Below are 5924 nucleotides of genomic sequence, written 5' to 3'. Positions count from 1 at the left end.
CAAAAAAAAAAAAAAAATTCCAACAAACAAGATAACTAAATGTCCTATTGACTCCTATTGGTTAGAATAAGTGATGTAGACTGAGAGTAAAGGTCATTTTGTACATTTTCTTGAACTTCATGTATATGTTGATAACCAACTAACAGGCTGGTTTAATCACCCTCTTTTTCCCTCCCTGGAGTAACACAAGTGTTTAAAGCACATGGAAATACTGAACTCCTTGAGGGCAAGGACTAGCACTTGGTTCAGTAGTTGGAACATAGTAGGCAGTCAATAAGTGCTTGTTGATTTGTTTTAAAGCTACTAAAAGAATAATCCAAGTAAAAATTGAGACGAGAGTCAAACCAAATGGACAAGTGAGCAGAATAAGAGGAAAGGAGAGAAAAAAATGTAAATGTGAAAGATAAGAATTCTATGACTGCACCTGGGAGGAGGATAAGATGCAATAGGAGGGGGGAAATTTAAAAAGGAAGCAAATTAGAGGGGTTAAAGTTATCATTAGAAAAGAAAAGCAGAACTGAGCAAGGTTTGGCTGCCAGCTTTTCTGCCTGATTCCTGCCAACAGGGTGTATAGCTTCGTTGATGAGAACCTTTTCTTGGCCTTGTACAACAATAGAGCAAATACCGAAGAAAACTCATAGTTTTAGCATTCAGAGGTCACAGCCAGGCAGTGGGGACGGTGGCCAGCCTTGATCAATGCAGAATTGATTTACAATTTAATGCTTTTGTGTTTCAAAGTAGGATACCCAAAGAGGACAACTGGGGGGCAGACTTCAAATTCCTTCAGCCAACACTAAAAATGAATAGGAGAAGCCCATGTCACTTAAAGCAAGATATATAGTACTGGGAAAGAGTGACCTGTGAATAGGACGTGACAGAGAAAAGGTAGTGGGGAAAAGAAAGGGTAAGGACCTAAAAAGGGAGGCTGAGAAAGTGATATACAGAGAAATATCAAAGGAGGGCTAAGCTTATAAAATTGAAATTGATGGATGAGGGGATGAGGACATTAAAAAGATCTTTAAGAGGCTTCAGGGAATGTAAGATCGAGGGCAAAGCAGAGATGTCATGTGGAATGCATTACATAACAAGCAGCTTGTGAAAGTTAATGCATGACATCATAGAAAGAAGGGTATGCACAGGGTCTAGGGGCCGGGGCGCCCCAGCACTTTGGGTCTGAATATAAAGAGTGGAGTACTGTGGCTACAGAGCTAATGGGATCTTGTAAAGACAAAAGAGGATGTTATAGGCTCTTCTTTATATACAGAGAGGATACTGGGGTAATTGGGTTGACCAAGCATTGGTGTCAACAGAGTGGCATTAACATCTCAGTCCTGTCACTTAAAAGGTAACTTCTTTGGCCAAGCTCCTTTGACTTCTGAGTCTCAGTTTTCTTATCTGTAAAATGGGGACAATAAAACTCAAATCACAGTGTTGTCATCAGGATAAGCAGTGCATGGACAGTGACTTGCACATAGGAGACACTCAATACTGCTACTACTACTACTACTACTACTACTACTACTGCTACTACTACTACTACTACTACTATTGCTTTTTCTGTCATTATGCAATCATCATTTTACTTAAAAAAGTAAGGTGAACAGACAAAATACACTGCTGGAAATTATGCTACCCCTAATAAAAATTTCATTTTTTCAAGGTAAGGAAAGAGAGTGGATCAAAGGGGAAAGGGCAAATGCACGATCTTAGACATAAAGGCTCATCCAAATATGGAATGCTGATGTATACAGGCACGGCAGAGTCGATGCAGGAACAAGCTTATATTAAATATGGTGTAGGGGATGATGGATGGGGAAAGAATAAACATTAGAGTTTAGTGTGTTTAAAAGTGATATTGATCATTTGTGGAAAGGTGTTTGGCAACAGAAAATAAACTGTAAATGGGCAAAATATCTTAAATCTTTTATAATTAAAAACTCCACGACATGGCCTTCCCTGGAGCTCGTTAAGAATTAGCCCACATCTGAACATCACACATCGGGGCCTATCATGGGGAGGGGGGAGGGGGGAGGGATTGCATTGGGAGTTATACCTGATATAAATGACGAATTGATGGGTGCTGACGAGTTGATGGGTGCAGCATACCAACATGGCACAAGTATACGTATGTAACAAACCTGCACGTTATGCACATGTACCCTAGAACTTAAAGTATAAAAAAAAAAAAAAGAATTAGCCCACATCTGTTTGGCATAGAGACGGAGGTACCCTCCTATGGGAAGAGGGAGAGAGACTGAGTCATCTTATCCTTTTCAGAGTTTCCTCCTTTTGCTTCCCTTCTTTTCCAACCCAGCCCTCACCTTTATTTAACTGTCCAAGAGCCTCAGAGCTAAGCTTGTCCACACGTTGATAAAATGCTTGCCTGGTAGAGCCTGGGTGGTTTCTTTTCTTTTCTTGGCCGTGTGTCTTATTTTAGTAACAAGCAACAAGCAATACAGAGAATGCTCAGACGGAGGGGGAAAAGGACAAGACAGACAATCCTCGCAGCTTTGGTGAAAGTGTGTTCTTGGGGGTGGGGAGGAAGCATCGCCCACAGAGCAGTGCCTTTCACCAGCGGTTCCGAAAAGGAAAAGGAACCCTAGGAGGGTGCAGAGACTGTAATTAGCCACACAGGCAACCAAATCAGAAAGCTGTCAGTAAGAAGAGCAAGGCTTAGGGCACCCAAAGGAGAGTTAAAGATGAAAGCTGCCGGGCGTAGTGGCTCATGCCTGTAATCCCAGCACTTTGGGAGGCCAAGGCGGGTGGATCACCTGAGGTCAGGAGTTTGAGACCAGCCTGGCCAACGTGGTGAAACCCCGTCTCTACTAAAATACAAAAATTAGCCAGGCATGGTGGCACATACCTGTAATCCCAGCTACTTGGGAGGCTAAGGCAGGAGAATTGCTTGAACCAGGGAGAAGGGGGTCGCAGTGAGCCGAGATCACACCACTGCACTCCAGTCTGGGCAAAAAGAGCAAAACACACACACACACATACACACAAAGGAAAAAAAGAAAGAAAAAGAAAGAAAGAAGAAAGAAAGAAAGAGAGAAAGAAAGAAAGGAAAGAAAGAAAAGAAAGAAAGAAAGAGAAAGAAAAAAGGTGAAAGCTTGGACATGCGAAGGGTTATCCACCTACTACTGCAGTGCAGGGTGCAGGCTGGTGGCTTGACCTGGGGTCAAGGGTAGGGGCCCAGAGATGCCCTAGCTACATAATTTGCAGAATCTATTGCAAACTGTGTTATTATTATGATGTTATAAGTGTAAATTATTGTAAATAAACATATTATATTATTGTGTTATTAATAACATATAATTATTACTATTTGTTTAAAAACTATTCAGAATTTCAAAATAGCAGAGTGTTAAACCAGTTGGGCCCTTCTGAGCATGGAGTCCCCAAATGCACAGGGCCTCATGCTCATGAAGCTGGCACTGCCTAGGGACATGTTTATGTGGAACACCAAACGTAGGCTGATTATTTTATTTAACAAATCAAAATGATAGCGCTAGAATGATTTTGTGTTATTTTATTCAAAGTTTTGTTTTGTAAATTTTAAAACTTCTCTTATGATTTTATATTATACTTAATATATATTATGATAATGCAATCATATTCTAATGACAAATAAAANACTCCCTCACACACTGGCCTCAGCCCACTCGCCGGCAGAAGATGGTGAAAGAAACTACTTACTACAATGTTTTGGGGTCAAACCCAATGCTACTAAGGAAGAATTGAAAAGGCTTATAGGAAACTGGCCTTGAAGTACCATCCTGATAAGAATCCAAACAAAGGAGAGAAGTTTAAACAGATTTCTCAAGCATATGAAGTTCTCTCTGATGCAAAGAAAAGGGAATTATATGACAAAGGGGGAGAACAGACAATTAAAGAGGATGGAGCAGGTGGCGGTTTTGGCTCCCCCATGGACATCTTTGATATGTGTTTTTGGAGGAGGAGGAAGGATGCAGAGAGAAAGGAGAGGTAAAAATGTTGTACATCAGCTCTCAGTAACACTAGAAAACTTATATAATGGTGTAAAAAGAAAACTAGCTCTGCAAAAGAAAGTGATTTGTGATAAATGAGAAGATAGAGGAGGTAAGAAAGGAGCAGTAGAGTACTGTCCCAATTGCTGAGGTACTGCATTGCAAATAAGAATTCATCAGATAGGACCTGGAAAGGTTCAGCAAATTCAGTCTGTGTGCGTGGAGTGCCAGGGCCATGGGGAGCAGATCAGTCCTAAAGATAGATGTAAAAGCTGCAAAGGAAGAAAGATAGTACGAGAGAAGAAGATTCTAGAAGTTCATATTGACAAAGGGATGAAATATGGCCAGAAGATGACATTCCATGGTGAAGGAAACCAAGAACCAGGACTGGAGCGAGAAGATATTATCATTGTGTTAGATCAGAAGGATCATGCTGTTTTTACTAGATGAAGAGAAGACCCTTTCATGTGTATGAAAGAGTACAGCATACAGCTGGTTGAAGCATTGTGTGGCTTCCAGAAGCCAATATCTACTCTTGACAACTGAACCATAGTCATCACCTCTCATCCAGGTTAGATTGTCAAGCATGGAGATACCAAGTGTGTAATAAATGAAGGCATGCCAATTTATCATAGACCATATGAAAAGGGACGCCTAATCATTGAATTCAAGGTAAACTTTCCTGAGAATGACTTTCTCTCTCCTGATAAACTGTCTTTGCTGGAAAAACTCCTACCTGAGAGGAAGGAAGTGGAAGAGACTGATGAGATGGATCGAGTAGAACTGGTGGACTTTGATCCAAATCAGGAAAGATGGCGCCATTACAATGGAGAAGCATATGAGGATGATGAACATCATCCCAGAGGTAGTGTTCAGTGTCAGACCTCTTAATGGGCCAGTGAATAGCACTCACTGGTGGCATTTTATGTGCAGTAGTAAATGAGTGAAGGACTATAATCATAATATGCTCACTACTTGCTCTTGTTTTGTTTAATATTCAACTATAGTAGTGCTTTAAAAAGTTAAATGAAGAATAAATTCAAATATAAAAACTCTGACTTTACCCTTTATGTATGATGACTTCGGTGTGCAAGATGAAGTTTAATACCTGTAAAAACTACTTTACAAAGAAGTTCCCCTAGCATTTCTAGGCCAAACCTTGTAACTGACTTCAGCTATGTATGTGGACAAGCTTAGACTGAAATGCTAGGTATATGTATTGGCTTCCGTGTAGGACCCTTCATTGTTAATCTATGAAAGTAAAACTCTGTATTTAACTGGCAATGAGGAAAAAAAATTTGTAGAGAAGTCTTGGTCTGTATAGTTCTTTGTGTTAAGTGGGATTCATTGTAGTGCCTCTGCATTTATCCTATTGCCTCAACTGTTACTTGAAGATGGCATAATAAATAATTTGTCCTGTGGGATCTCTGATAAAAATGATACCTTTCTGTAGGAGGAGTTTATCATAATGATGCTGCTTCTTGAAGGTTTGCACTTCCAGAATGTGTTTCCTTCTGCTGTGCCATCCATATATATATATGTGTGTGTGTGTGTGTGTGTGTGTGTGTGTGTGTGTGTGTGTGTGTATATCTCCATATATATCTTGACCAGTCCTGGTTATTTGCTCCCCTCCTTGTCTGTGGACCATGATAAGCCTGAGTAGTGACTTCAGAGCTTGGGTAACGTAGAAATTAAAATAAAAAGACCTTTACGTGGAGAAATAATTTGCATGGGTAATATAGGAAGGTATTATTTAGGTATGTTACAGGATTACTTTAAACCATTTGATTTATGCTCCAAAGTAATTAATGTTGGTAGCATAGCAAATTATGATGAATAGCTTTAATTGTATGTTTAAAAGTCTCATCATATGTTTACATGCTTAAATCTGGGTATCAGAATTTAAGCAGTTATTGAAATGTATTGTCTCCTTAATAT

General features: G+C 39.9%; 1 pseudogene; it reads left to right on the top strand.

The window, feature by feature from the left end:
• The first annotated feature begins 3675 nt into the window (after positions 1 to 3675).
• Positions 3676 to 4877, top strand: LOC108520083 (dnaJ homolog subfamily A member 1 pseudogene; annotated as a pseudogene).
• The last annotated feature ends 1047 nt before the right edge of the window (positions 4878 to 5924 follow it).

This window comes from Rhinopithecus bieti, unplaced genomic scaffold (assembly GCF_001698545.2).
Source record: "Rhinopithecus bieti isolate Rb0 unplaced genomic scaffold, ASM169854v2 scaffold_50805, whole genome shotgun sequence".
Taxonomy (NCBI): Eukaryota; Metazoa; Chordata; class Mammalia; order Primates; family Cercopithecidae; genus Rhinopithecus; species Rhinopithecus bieti.
This window is presented reverse-complemented; position numbering and strand designations above follow the sequence as displayed.